This window comes from Triturus cristatus, chromosome 7 (genome assembly GCF_964204655.1).
Source record: "Triturus cristatus chromosome 7, aTriCri1.1, whole genome shotgun sequence".
NCBI lineage: Eukaryota > Metazoa > Chordata > Amphibia > Caudata > Salamandridae > Triturus > Triturus cristatus.
The window spans coordinates 685847945-685863612 of record NC_140590.1 but is presented as its reverse complement, the minus strand read 5'-3'; the positions used below and the strand labels follow the sequence as shown (position 1 = coordinate 685863612).

Below are 15668 nucleotides of genomic sequence, written 5' to 3'. Positions count from 1 at the left end.
TACAACAACAACCCCAACTTCAAACCAGACCAACAATCCCAACTTCAGAACAGAATAGCGGTTGACTTCTTGGTAGGGAGGACGTTGACCTAAGATCATAGAGGGGCAGCTGCTGATCATGAAGGCCCCTTTCAGGTGAGCAGAAACGAGAGCCTGGATGCCATTTTAGGGTCAGGCAGAGCCCTGAGAGACTACGAGGCATCAACAGCCACCACTTCAGACAAGAATAGTTGATGAACTCCTTGGTAGGGAGAATATTGATATAAGAGCAAAGAGGGGCAGCTGCTGATCATGTAGGCCCCTTTTAGGTGAATAGATTAAATTCTTATTCGGATCTGGTCGCCATTTTAAGGTCAGGCAGGCTGAAGAAAAACGGGGCAGCCTCCTGAGAGAAGAAATCACAGCCCTGCAAAATATCTCCGTGATAGAACGGTAAGTAGGTGGGACGTAAAGCTCTCCAGGGGGGGCCTCTAGTAGTAACCGCTTCACTTTAGGCTCTGTAAATCATTTTCCAGCATCTCCAGCTGATCTGTACTCAGATGGTTTCTGAAGAACAAAACAAGCGGTTTCCTTTCAAAGGAGTATGCATCTACTGCATTGGTCGGTGATACACAATGTCATTTTAGGCCGGTGCCTTACAATATCTCTACATATGATCATAAGCGGGTACCAGTTTGCGGGAAATTGCTTAAAAAAATATTTTGTGAAAAGGGAACATTAAAACAGCAAAGTATAATTTTCCCCGGGGCTCTGTATATTTTTCCCCTCACTATGCTATTGACATGCCGAAAGTAATGAAGGTCATGTGCGCTTTGCTATACGGAAACTCTTGATGCTACCTTAAGCTTCCCATTTACTGCTTGTCTGCCTGCGTGTTGTGCCCTGCTTCCATGCTGTGTAGCTTCTCCTAGGAGTCACAGCATCAGCAACAGCCTTTATACAAGGGCTGCTGGGAGGCAAAATTAAAAATTAAAAATAAGCAAAATTGTGAATATTCTTAGCGTTTTAGGAATGGTAAACCTTTTTGATGTTTAATAAACAAAACGTTACCACGGTCTTCTATGCTGGTACTTTACTGAATCTCCCATTCAAAGGAGTTGAATGTAAAACTCGTTAAAGAAATGCCAATCAACGTTTACTGAAATGACACCATAGCTAGGAGGCCAAGACGTGGGCAAAGAAGCTCTATGTGAACGCCATCTACCCTATTATACCTCTAAACTTTCTAAAGAAGTCTTGTAAACAGATTTTCAAATATGCTTTAATATTGTCTCATCTAGTTCAAAAGATTGATATCTTTTCAATGTCTGGTAGTACACTAGATGCAAAACGGATTGCATCCACAACTTCGGACTCCCCAAATATTATCTGACAGTAGAGGAAGAGAAGAGATTTTTTAGTGACATAAAATTAATTCCATCAAGGTAGAATACAGGCATTCAGGGCTATTCACAAAGGTAAATTACTGTTGTGAGAAATATACACATGTAATCTTACAGTTTTGGATAATATAACCCCTTTTTACTATTCACAAAATCTGAGTATAAAGTTACTAAAAAGAGTAGAGTTGCAGTTTTTTCACCCCTTGAAAAAATGGATGGAGCCAAATTTCCAAGTATGTTGCTACTAGCAAGAAAGGAACAATAGTAAGTTCAGCACCACACATGGCCACCACTATTACTGCAAAACACTCCCTCTGAAATTATTGTATTAGAGACTTAAAATAAAACCTCATAAAAATGAAGGTAACATGAAATGAAATTATTTAAAATAGTTACAAATATAAATAAATATAATTTAATGTTAAAAGCATTACCTAAAAATATCACATATATATTACTTAATTCTAAAATATTTTAACCAGGTTTTTGTATTTAAATATTAGTGCACCAATATGTTTATTAAAACATAATTAAATTAATTGTACTGGATCTGTACATCACTTTTACTAATTAATAATTTATAATCTGAACATTTATTTTATTTTCGATGGCATTTGTTTTTTACTTTAGACTTCAGAAAAATAAATTACATGTATTTAATACATCTATATTAAGTTAATATATAATTCAAGATTAAGTTAATAGTGCTGTGCCATTTTCTTATTTCCTTCTACATTTAAAAACAAATGAAAAACTAAATTACCTAATTGTTTAACATAAAAGTATTTTTACAAAATTTTTCCAAGTTTAATAAGGTTTTTTGCTTTTACTTATAGTTTACCAGTTAGAGAACTCCACTCCAATCGCAGTCTTCCTATGGTAAAGTACAGGGAAAATATAGAAAGTTTATTTGACTCAAATAAATGTGTAAAAAAATAATTTATTTCAAATATTAATGAAAATATTTTTATATTCTCATGTTAATGTTCAACAAAAGAAAGATGCTACAGAGCTATTAACTTTATTTTGAATGAAATATTTAATTATTTTAAATATATTAGATAATATTAAAATTATTTTTATTAAATTTATATTAAAATGGTAAATGCTCCGTATCATAAAAAGTGCATATTTTTTATCAAGCAATAATAACTAAAAGTTATGTATAGAATTAAGTGAAAGTAAGTTAATTATGTTTTTCAAAAAATATTGTACATAAATTCAAAAAAGTATTACAATATTTTACAACTCAATATTAAATATGTAATATTTTGTATGTTTTATAACATTAAATTATATTCATTCATATTTTTAACTTTAAAACAAAAGGTTTTTAAAGTAACATCATTTCTATTGGAGGGGGACCACTGATTGGCCATGTGTGATACCAGATATACTTCAGCTCTGAGCCTGAGTTATTTACTGCTGTCATGGGTCCCGTTTTGGGAGTCTTAACTTTAGAAGTTGAATTTGTGATTAGCAATGGAATTGCCCTTTTGTGTGCGGGTGCACGTCCCTCTCTAAACCAGTCCCTGACAGTCCCTAAACCCCTCCTTATTGCTCCCTACCTCTCCTCTATAGTTTCAATTTTTAGCCATTTTTCAGTCACTCTCCTGTCCCTCCCACATTTATTATAAAGACATATTCTTATATTTGTGGAGACTCTGCAGTTGGGGCGGAGATCTCCACACAGAAAAATATAGGAGAGGCGGAAACTCCGTACATACATTTGTGATATATTTGAAGTACCATTGTAGTACTACACAATGCACAACAAAATTCAGTTGGTAAATAAGTTCAATAAGCTACTAAAGGGTTACAAAATGCATGTTTGAGAATCGAAGCGGGGGAACAGCCTCAAAAGAAAATGTCCATGCACATTTTCCTAAAAAGCCCAATGTTTGCATTTCCCACAAAAAAGTATTTTTACTCACCCTTCCCCATTAAAAGTGTGTTCAATACAAAGAAACATAAAGTGTTAAATGCTCCCCTCAAAAAGGGTACAACACGATTAAAAAAGAAGTATGTGCATTGTCCACTAAAGTGTAAAGTTACGGCAACATATGACCCAAAAAATAAGAAGGTGAGCTATCCACTCAAAATAATACACTGTGTAATGCAATTACTTGCCACCGTTTGCCTACTTACAGAAATGCTGCAGGTACATGACTGGAAAGATAATGATCCGGTGGATGGAAGTCTAGTGCTACCAAGGAAATATAGATTTCAAATTGTCTCAAGCATGTTAAGATGAGCACTATGCCTTAAGTCTGGCAATAAATAATGTAACTCAGTATATTAATTACTCTAAAGGGAAGCTTGGAAGTTGAAAATGGAAAACCGGGCATTGGCAAAGCCTATGGGTCTGGGTTTAATGTGTTAATCTATGCAGCATTGGCACCTTAAAGTAAAGCACTCGAGAGGTAGCTTCCAGGGGCGGACATGGGAGGGCTCACTGTATGGTAAACCATCATGCAATTCAATCAGGCAAGAGATGAATAGTACTGAGCTTAGCCAAGACCTGAGTGGCAGTCTCCAGCCAATGGCTAAAAGAGGCTGGCATAAGAAAGCCAATGGTCAAAAGGGGCTGAACTGTGCATATTGTTACCAATAGGTCTGGTTGAAAGCCATGCTGTCAAACCCCCGACATAATTAATGTACGTTGGGTGTGCTAATCGAAAAATGCACCCTGTTGTCTAGCAACATATTACTTACCCTATTTATAGAGTTTCTAAAACTCTAAATTTACACATAGGTCTTGGGGGTAGCTGATTGATTGTGCCTTCAATACGAAAAGCTCTCATTAAGACTGGAACGTTTCAATTACATATTTTTTTTTTAAACAAGACTATTTCATATTTTATATTAGACATTTTAAATAAACACATTTCCATCCTAAAAATAATACTTAAAAAGCTTCTCCTCAATTCAGTGGGACAGACAAGAAGTGATTCCCATGTGTTAGAAAGGTGTACTTTGAGGGTGTTTATTTATAATATGTAGATGTAGCGCGTTATGGTTTGAGGCTAAAAAAGTTGGTTGACATTATCATTTTCCACCTACAAATATGTAATAAACCTTTGGGAAGGAAACACGTTCAAATATTGATTTTGAGAATGAGAAAAATAATTTCAGTTTAAGTCACAGTATGCCGAGCAAACAAAATGTAGTTTAGCCAGGCTGCTCCAAGCGGCTCCCACTTCCCAAAGACGGATAGGTGTGGGCTAATTACATTTCTGTTAAGAGGTGCGGCGGTTCTTAGAAATAATGTGAAAAGGGCGCATTTTCCACTATAACTCGCTCACACACGTGACTCCGCCCTGTCACATTTACTCTTGTAAAAACAGCATGGTTTAACTGCTGCACCAAGGGTTCTTTATGCGGCTTCCCCAGTGTATCAATACTCTGCTTATTGATATGGAAACTTCGCCAGGCGGCGTGCCCTTCAGTGAAATGGTGTGTTTCTGTTTGTGGAAGGCAGTGATGCGGAATACTGCCATGTAGAACAACTCATTGAAAGTAAGAGCAACGCAACAGGCTATTCCGACTACTCTGGTGGGCTCCCTCCTCGTTGAACGACTTTGGAGCCGATTTTGAGCTGGTTGGTTGCGAAGCTGCCTCTGATTTGGGGAAGAAATGCTGAATCGGGAGGCGAATCCACTAGCTCAGTTTACTCCATCATACTATCCCACTGGTGGAGTAAAATCTCTGCTGAATTATTCTCTAGATCTAACACTTCATCTAGAAATCAGGGAATTGTCAATTACTATTCTATACTAGGCACTTTGTATAACTTATGTTGAAGGGATACACCCTCCGTTTTTAGGTCTCGGGACCATCCGGTCGGCAGACCGGAAGTCCGGAGATTTAATGTTATTGAGAAGAGGGGCTTGCACCCGCCCCTCTTCTATCCTGTTCTCCATTGGCTGGCCTCTTAAATGCTGGCCAGCCACTGGAGAAGAGGTCCAGTCACTCCGTTGAAGCCCCGTCTTTTTCGGATCGGGGGGCGTGTTTTTTGCGAGAAGTCTCAGGGAGGAGACAACAGCAAAACACGCCCCCAAATCCGAAAATGAGGCTCCCTTTCTCCGAGGCATTTCTGGACGCGCTGCATTCTGGCGAGTTTTTGTTGCTGCTAATGTCACTTCGGAACACAGTGTAAACGTCTATATCACATGCGCGGAAGAACAGCCAAACAAGCCGTAACTAGATTAATGGAAAACACCGACGCATTGATTTAATCCAATTTTAAAATGGGAAAAATCACGCCGACGCGGTGTGGGAAACATTTGCTTTTTACACGGACAGTCTGGGTGAACTCTTTTAACACTGATGTTTTTATGTACACCATTTATGGAAGAGGTGCCAAATTCGAAAATAATTGATTTAAATGAATAGCAGGCGTTCATTGTGGGGGTTCCAACTGCACGGATGGGTTAGCAATTCATTCGTGCCTTGCAAAGTCCTGGCGCCACCACACACCCACCCCCCACTCTTCGACACTTTCCTTGATCCACGCCCCCCACCGCAGAGATGCTCCGCTCCCCGCAGGCACCTCCCCCACCCCGGCTCCCACCCGTTCAGCCGTTTCTGATCCAATTCACAACGCTCTCGCAGAGATGTTTAATCTCATTTAAACGCAGCCACGTTTTTCGAAGCGTAGAAATTTAAAATGAAGGGCTGCGATCCCGGGCGCGCGCAATTAAAGTTAACATTTCGCAGAGCGTGGTAAAGGAGCGAGTCAGACGAAGGGGGGTTAGAGAAGGCCAAGTGTAAAATAAACATTATAATCTCCAAGGAGAAATGTTTGTTTTCTGGGACAATATGGGTTGCGAGAGGCAGAGCTGAGAGCCAGGCATGCGCTTGGAAGCATCAGAAATCCGCACGCGCTTTGACCTGCAGGGAAAGCCCTGCCAGGCTGGTGCGCCTACATGACACCCTGTTTTCATATAGCGCTTCATAGACGAGTGGATAATTACTACAGACGTGGTAAATCCTGTTCTCGCACATGCCGGAGTTATGACTTTCCTCTCTCTTTTCGCACCCGTTACATACTCGCTGCTTCCATAAATGTTTCATCCACTTAACATGTTGTTGCAGAAAGAGTCACCAACATTCTGTTACATTTCGGGGCAAAACTTGTAACGGGCGTTAGTCCTGGCATCCAATAAATCGAAAAAAACTTGATATTGGAATTTATGGATACAGTTATTAATGTCTCAAACACCGGACCACTCGTAGCGAGGACATTCGTGATTTAAATAGAAGAGGTTTCTATTTTCCAGTATCATGAGCCTCAATTTACAGGACATCGGGATGAAGAAAAGTTGAGTTGGCATTTTTGAGGCGCAAAATCACAAGTTAAGCTCACTGAAGATGTCAGCAGCGAGCGTTTAACTCGCATCGCCCTCTTGCAGACTGTAAGCACTGGTGCGGAGCTTGGCAAGGCCTGACCAGCCACATATCAGGGCCTCGGCGTCCAGCAAGAGCAGAGTCCCTACTCGGAGGGGCCCCTCTGACGCCTGGCACGCCAGCCCTTTACCCAGGCAGGAGCCTGTCCGCACCCTGCCCATGCCAGAGCTCCCAGCGCGGCTCCAAAAACAGCAGCAGCCCGGCCAACAAGCATTTACAATGCAACGGTCTCGGCATTGTTAAAGTTAGAGCTATTGGCATTGCTCATGACAATGACGTTTCTTTAAATGTTTTAAAAACAAAAACAAACAAAAATAATGTCATGAGCAATGCCAATAGCTCTAACTTTACCAATGCCGAGACCATTGCATTGTAAATGCTTGTTTAGAAATAGAATTTGAAACACTAGACTGTGTACAGAATTAACAAGCGTTCATAACAAAACAAACTTAGCACATGCATTCTGTCCCAAGATGGCCTTTGGGCACTATTGACAAAATAACAAATGTTTGTTATCGGGCTTACTGATTCTCATTTTTATCAGTCAAAGAAGTATTATCGATTTGAGTGGACTCACCAAGGTTTGAACCTATGGTTATGGGTCAAACACACATCCCTGAAAGTGATGCACGAGTCTTCTGATCTTCTGCCCCATTTAAAAATGTTTTGCACAATTCATATAAGAAATACATAAAAAATATATCAGTGAAATAAAATACATTTTAAGTTCCATTTAGATGTCTAGTCTTCGATAATGCAGTGCCCTTTTTTCTTGGGTGATCTTAAAATTGTTCTAAATAGGTGCAATAATTAGACAAAAAAATGGATCAGGAAAGTTTAGACACAGTTATAACAAAAACTGCTGAACGGAATACACCACATTTGGCAAAAAGGTACTGCTTGGCTCAGAAAACATCCTTTTTAAAATGGTGTAAATCCGTTCAGTAGTTTTTGAGAAATTAAGAAATAAAGATAGAGATATCTATGGCCGCGGTGGATCCGCGCACCCTCCCGATCACGAAGTTTATTCTAATTGGCTGTCAACACTCCAAACCAGGAAGTGTTGGCAGCCATCTTGTGCCTCTGTAGAACCGAGGCACAAGGAAAGAGAAAAACAAAGGCGCAAAACAAGTCAAGAGGACAGGGTAGAAACACCCTGACCCCCTAGACCTGCTCAGGGGGTCCCACAAGGACACCCAGGGCAAAAAAAAAGTATTTTACAAAAACAAGAAAAATCGGTGAGATTCACGCACCCAGTGCGAATTTCGGCCAGAAAAAACAAAAAAAAACTAAGCGCGGCCTGCCGCGCTTCGTTTAATTAAAGCCCCCGGGTGGGCCAGGTCCGGGGGCATGCAAAAAAATGTGTGGGGGGGGCCCAATCCACCCCACACTGCCCCGGGGACCGCCACCCCTGAGGCAAAGCATGAATATTTGCAGGGGGCACAAGGACCCACCGCAGCCCTGGGGACCGCCACCCATCGTGGCTTGTTATGAAATCTGTGACCGCCACCACCGGGGCTTTTATTTATTAATTAGCGGGGGCACGGGCCCCCTACTGCCCTGGGGACCGCCACCCCGGGGCTTATGTTTTTAAAATAAAAAGACCTGTGGGGGGGCTTGCCACCCACACGCCCCGGGGACCGCCACCTCCCCGAGGCACTAATTTTTAAATGCAGAGGTCCGTAACGGACCCCCGGGGACCACCACCCCCCAGGGCTTTCACAATGTTGGGAGGGAGGCCGCGCGGCCCCCCTCCAGGAGCCAATGATGGCCCTGGGGATTGCCACCCCCTGGGACGGCTCCTGCAGTGTCCCAGGGTGCCCACCCCCGGGACACTGCAGTTTGCTATGACAGTGCGGGAGCCTCGCGGCTCCCGCCCTGTCATAGCAAACTCTGGTTTGGTTTTTGGAAGAGAGCAATCTGTGGCACTTACTGGAGGTACCAAAAACCAAACCAGATTGCTTTTCCACACGGACAGCTGCATCTTAGCGGGACAGTGAGGGAATTGGGGACCCCCCCACGGTCCCCAACAATGTGGCCAGGCCCCGGGGGATGGCGTCCCTGGGGCCAGAAGTGGCCAGGGAGGGGGGCCATGAGGCCCCCCTCCCCCATAAGGCAGGCCCGGGGGATGGGGTCCCGGGGCCATAAATGGCCTCAGGCGGAGGGCCACGCAGCCCCCCTCCAAAAATGTTTTTAAAAAAACAAAACCACAACCATGCCCTGGGGGATGGGGTCCCCGGGGCCAAATTTGGCCTCGGGAGGGGGGCCACGCAGCCCACTTCCATTTTAAAAAAAAAACACAAAAAGGGGTCAGGCCCTGGGGGATGGAAATAGAATAAAATAGAAAAGGAAGGGGGGCCACACAGCCCCCCTTCTTAAAAAATAAAAAAAAATTAAAACACGCGATCGTGCCAGAGGCCCCGCCCCCTCCAGCAACACTCTGCAAATGCGCCCTGTGGCGCGTTTTAAGTTGGGGAATTAATTCCCCTTCAATACTGGGGGTCCCTTGGGGCCAACTACCCCACCAGGAACCTCCAGTAAGCCCCACAGGGCTGCGTTGCAGAGAGGTGGTCCAGGCCATGCCCCTTTTTACATCTCTCTGCAACGCAGCTCTGTGGCGCTTACTGGAGGTACCTGGTGGGCTAGTTGGACCCCAGGGACCCTTAGGATTCAAGGGGACTTAATCCCCCAACTTAAGATACGCCACAGGGCACGTTTGCACAGTGGTGAAGGGAGGGGGCGGGCCCTGATGTGACATGCATGCAAACAGGCCCTGTGGCGAGTTTTAAGGTGGGGAATTAATTCCCCTTCAATCCTGAGGGTCCCTGTGGTCCAACTAGCCCACCAGGTACCGCCAGTAAGCGTCACAGGGCTGCGTTGCAGAGAGGTGGTCTGAGGTCACGCCCCTTTTTACACCTCTCTGCAACGCAGCCCTGTGGCACTTACTGGCGGTACCTGGTGGGCTAGTTGGACCCCAGGAACCCTCAGAATTGAGACTATCATCACCTTGGTTTTAGAGATATTAATCTTCAGTGCATTAGTTTCACAATATGTTGCCAAGGAATCAAAAAGTCGTTGAAGGCCCACCTGTGTTTGATCAAGGAGAATCGTATCATCTGCGTATTGCATTGACTGGATTTTAACAGATGTGATTCTTGGTGGGAAAGCTTGAGAGCGGGCCAACCACTTCGGTAAATCTGCGAGGTACAAATTAAAGAATGGAGGGGCCAAAATGCATCCCTGCTTTAGGCCTCTGTTGGTCATGATTTTGTTGGTAGTAGACCAGCCAGCGGAGACTTTTATTTTTACCCAAGTATCGGAATACAGAGCGAAAAGGGCATTCAGTAGGGTCTGCGGAATGCCACATTTAAACAATTTCTCCCAGAGCCTGGGGCGGACGACGTTGTTAAATGCCTTTTGGAAATCGATGAATCCCAAGAACAGCATTTTTCCCTTTGTTGCAAGTGTAACCTCAATCATGTGGGCTAAGCAAACCAAATTGTCCTCAATGTTGCAGCCCTTTTGAAAGCCAGTTTGTGTAAAAGGTATTAATTTACGGTCTTCCGACCAACTGGTCAGTTCTTGTAATAAGACGCTTGCATAGGCCTTCCCATCAACATCAAGGAGTGCAATCATCCAGTAGTTATCAGGATTAGATCGCTGACCTTTTTTGTGGATAGGGAAGAGGAAAGAACCTCGCCAAGAGTCAGGAATGGGTCCACCCATTCTGCTTGCCTCGAATAGGGGGGCCAAGAGCGATGCCCACTTGTAAGTCGATGCTTTATATATCTTTGTTGGTAACCCATTGGGGCCGGGGGCCCCTCCTGGACGCTTCGTTCGTTTTATGATGAGGGCAACTTGATTGGGTGCGATCTTGATAGTGGGTGACGTTCCAGTGTGGGGATTAGGGAGGGTAGAGCTATGATAATTACACCAATTATATTTGTCGAGTTCAACGTAAAGAGTTTCAATATGGGCCTCCCAATCAGTAGGGGAGAAATTTGCTGCGGTGGCTGATTGGCCTGGTCTAGCAGTCTTGTTTACCCAGCTCCAAAATCTCTTTTGATCCTTTGATTTTATAATTTCATGGGCAAATGTCCAGTGCTGTTCTTCTTGTATCCTTTTATATTTGAACCTTGTTTTCCTATACTCTTTACGGCTTCTCTCGTAGGGATTTGTGGTCTATGGTGGTATGTGTGCATTTACGCAATAAAGTGTGTAATTTGTGCTTAATACTCAGCATAGTGTGATTGAAGTCGCTGAGGTGGGGTACAGATAAAGGGTAATTATTTGAACTTTTAACACTCTTTAAAGATAGATTTTTTTTAAGGTCCTCCACTACCTGTTCCCACAGTGGTGTCGTCAACTGGCTGCTAAACTCGTGATTCAAGTTTTCCAAATAATTTACCACCTTCTCTTCAATTGCCTCTTGTTGGTCCAAAGTCCACCTTAGTTTTCTGATAGGCTCCAATGTAGATTCTTTCCCAATCAGGTAAGTTTTTGGGCGGAAGCTCTGTTTAGATAGAACTTTGCATGTTAAAACAGCATGATCACTTTCCAATAAGGGGGTTACCATGAATTGGAAATGGGCGAACGAGATCCAAATGTAATCCAAGGTGGCCATTCTGAAGGGAGATACATGGGTGTAAGCGGCGGGCGAGTCTGACTCCAGTCTACCATTTAAAATACGGAGCCCTAGTTGGTGTAAGCTTACAGCCACCTTTGTCCATTGATTATCCTTCCGTTGGTACTGGCACTTTATATCTGGGATAGCCCACATTTGATTGTCCAGTGAGGTTAGAAGGGAGAGGTCCAAGCTTGTCTCCATTAGGTTGGCATTAAAGTCTCCCATTATTAGCCACATATCTTTCGGGAAGTGTTCAAAAAGATCTCTCATGATGGGGAGAATTTTTATTCAAAGTTGTCTCTCGCTTGGTTTTAGAGGGATGTAGATAAATACAACCCAGGATAATAGTTTGTTGTTTGGTGTTATTTTATCCCAAAGGTTGTGAATGAATATTAATGAGAATGTAGTCACCTTGCCCTTCGTAAATTGAGGAGACCTTTAGGGCCAAGTTGTTCTTAAGAGCGATTAATACTCCTCTTGACGCATGACCGCCATGCCCCTTTTTACTCCTCTCTGCAACGCAGCTCTGTGGTACTTACTGGAGGTATCTGGTTGGCTAGTTGGATCCCAGGGACCGTCAGGATTGAAGGGGAGTTAATCTCCCAAATTAAAACGGCCACAGGGCGTGTTTGCACACATGTCACCCCAGGCCCCCCCTTCACCTCTGTGCAAACGCGTCCGCAGCGCGTTTTAAGAGGTAGTTTTAATCCCTCTGCCCTAATATGTACTAAGGACTTACAGAGGAGGTCATGCTAATCACAGGGGTACCCCAACGCATAGTGTTCCCTAGTGTATGTAGGTGTTTTCACTGTATGCTAAGTGTCTTTTAGCATAGCACTGGCTCTAGGCCTGGTTAGTCAGAGTCAGTTACCACCAGTACCCGTCTGTAAAAGTTGGGGCACAGGATGATTTTGGAACAAGACCTCTTTCTGCTCCTTTGTTGGTTTTTTCTGCACATGTCTTGCTTCTTCCTGCACTTTTCTTCGTCTTTGCGCACTTCTGTTGCTTCTTCCTACATTTCTTTTGCTTCTTTCTGTGCGTTTTTTCCTCTTTCTTCACATGTCCCACCTCTGTAGGCATAGTTAGAAACTAGCATTTGAAAAACCTTTGAAATTCACTGAAAAAACCATAGGTTTCAGGCATGTTATAGTTAGAAATTAGCATTTAAAAAACCTTTGACATTCACTGAAAAAAACATAGGTTTCAGGCACGTTATAGTTAGAAATTAGCATTTAAAAAACCTTAGAAATTTACTGAAAAAAACATAGGTTTTAGGGAAAGTTATCGTTAGTTGGACATTGTACTCGTACAAAACCCGTGAAATTTCCCCGTTATAGTTAGTTCAGCTAACTATAATAACTCGCGCCCCCGCAATGTACTGCTGATGACGTCACATATTACATCACTTATGACATGGTCAGTGACATCACTCATGACATCACTGAAGACATCTCAAATGACATCACTGATGACATCATCCAGTGACTGTGTGTTTCTGTAAAGTTTAAATATGTTTAATATATAGGGAAAGGCATATTGAAGAATGAGTGGATGTATAAGTGTCTGAATGGATGTTTTACTAGGTGCTTGACTGACTCTATAAGTGAGTGGTTAAACATATCTTACTGAATGCATGGGTTAGAGACTAAACTGTGTGAATCTCTGTATCCATCTGTCTGTTGGTGTGTAAGCGACTGGATGGGTTTGTGAATAACTAAATAAGTGTCTATATGAGTTATTGATTGGTTGTCTTAGTATCTGTATGGGTGCCTGAGTGTTTGTGTGGGTGGGGTGTGTGTGACTCTGTGCATAGATGTGTGAGTGGATGATTCACTGGGTGCATAGTTTGAAGTGTGCATCGGTGATGGACTGTATGGGTGGGTGAGTATGTGCATGGGTGTGTTAGTGAGTGAATGTATATGTCATTGGTACATGTGTAAGTAACTACATATATGAAAGGCAGTATATATGTGTGTTAGAGTATATAAATGGCTATAAGTGAGAGTGTGTGATTGCGAGAGTGGCTGAATGGATGAGTGTTTGCTTGTATCAGTGATTGTATAAGAACTTAAGAATGTGCTAGTATTTTTATGAGTAAGTGAGCTGGTGTGTGTATAACTGTATAGGTGAGTAAATGGGAGCGTGAATAATTATTTGCATGACTGACTAGGTGTGTGAGTACCTCTATGGATGAGTGGTGGTGTGTGAGTGTCTATATAGGTGTATGAGTGCATATGATAGTCCTGTACTGAGTGACCGTAAGTATGAGTTATTGTACAGGTGAGTGAGTGGATGTGTGCGTAGATGTAAGAATCAGCGAGTGTTTATATATTTATTGGTGTTGGAGTGTCAATGGTTTTGAGAAAGGCAGTCTGTAATTTATAGCAGGTATATCAAAAGCTATATTAGGGTGTGAGAAGATGCATGAAATTTTCAAATGGATGATGTCATCAGTGATGTCATTTGAGATATCATCAGTGATGTCACTGACCAGGTCAAGAGTGATGTAATATGTGACGTCATCAGCAGTGCATTGCGGGGGCAAGAGTTATAGTTAGCTGAACTAACTATAACAGGGGAATTTCACGGGTTTTGTACGAGTACAATGTCCAACTAACTTTAACTTTCCCTAAAACCTATGGTTTTTTCACTGAAGATATATATATATATATACATATAAAGAAAATCCTGTGATTACTGCAGAAAAGACGAGCCACTCCGGTTTGCAGTTGTGAATTTTGCGGGTTTATTCAGCAGACAAACAATGCGTTTCGATCTCAACCGAGATCTTGGTCACATGACCTCAAGTGAGTTCCACACATAGTTAAAGGTGCAGTGTAGAGGCTCGGCGCAGCGTGCACAACAACATAAAAGAAATACTTTGAATGTGGCATCAAGTGTTGTTCGATTGAAATTATAAATAAAGTTCAAAACAAATATTATTTTCACAATTGTTCCTCTTAGTTAACTAGTGCACTGTACAAGTTAAAAAATGAATTTAGGAATGATTCTGTTGCAGGAGAAGAAATCGATTTATAGTACATTTTCCCTGCTGCCCTTATACAGTAGGGGCGTATGTGTCTATGGGTTGCTAGGTGCCATGTGACTGAAGAGATGATGGAGAATTAAGGGTGTAGTACCCTGTGATCTGTCTCATTCTGATGCTTCATGGGTTGGTTAAGGATCTAAAGCGCAGGTGAGGTGATGTCACTAGTGGTATTAATCAAAGTAGGGGGACTGTAACGCTCAAAGTACAAAAAAGGGAGGGTGCTGTAGAGACAACAGTTCATATGAACATGCTGGATCTCATGTGCTCTTAACCATAATTCTGTGGCTATTCTCCTCTTGTATTGCGTTACCAATCTGCCAAAATATAAAGATACAAATCATTAAAAACGTTGTCAATATTTGGTACCTTACCTATATACATATTAACTTCCATCGACATTAATCACGAGGCAATTCAGTATAAAGCAATTAGACATTCAGAAATGTTTCCTGTGTTGTATCACAACAGTTCACTACTTTTACATTAGTCAATTGCCAATATCAAGTGTGTATATATATATATATATATATATATATATATATATATATATATATATATATATATATATAAATAACCACTGAATATAGCGAAGGTTGAAGTTTGAAGTAACGTTATAGTTGGGTGAATTTGAATATTTCAGAGATAACATTAACATTTTGAACAAAAAAAAATGAGAAATTCACCATTTATAGTTAGAAGGACTAACTATAACTTGCTCCCCCACCTTGTGCTGCTTATGACCTCACATATGAACATCACTCATGACATGTTTTATGACATCACTCATGACAACTCAAATGACATGAGTGATGTCAAATGGCAGTTTTTGCTGAAGCTTTGTCTAAAGGAGTCTACGGAACATGCATAGAGATTTTGCCTTTTGGAACCCCCTTTTTTCTCACCCACTGCTTGATGGATCACCCTGAAACTTTCCAGGAAGGTGCTGAGGCGAACAAACTTTGAGCCAAAGCTTTTATCAAATCAAAAAATGCTCTATCTATGGAAGATCAGACTTAACTATAACAGCCTAGTGGTGACCACCACTAGGTAATTTATATACACATAGATATAGACAAATATAAATATATATATACATAAAGATTAGATAGATAGATAGATAGATAGATAGATAGATAGATAGATAGATAGATAGATAGATAGATAGATAGATAGATAGATAGATAGATAGATAGATAGGTAG

The 15668-nt window shown here is 41.9% G+C and overlaps 1 long non-coding RNA gene across 1 annotated transcript in view; it reads left to right on the top strand.

Moving 5' to 3' along the window:
- Positions 1 to 368: 368 nt before the first annotated feature.
- The window catches only part of LOC146810341 (uncharacterized), a 571645-nt gene continuing 556345 nt past the window's right edge, over positions 369 to 15668 (top strand). Inside the window, exon 1 of the long non-coding RNA XR_014965674.1 lies at positions 369 to 432. This is a non-coding gene — a long non-coding RNA (uncharacterized LOC146810341). The remainder of the gene's footprint in view (positions 433 to 15668) is intronic.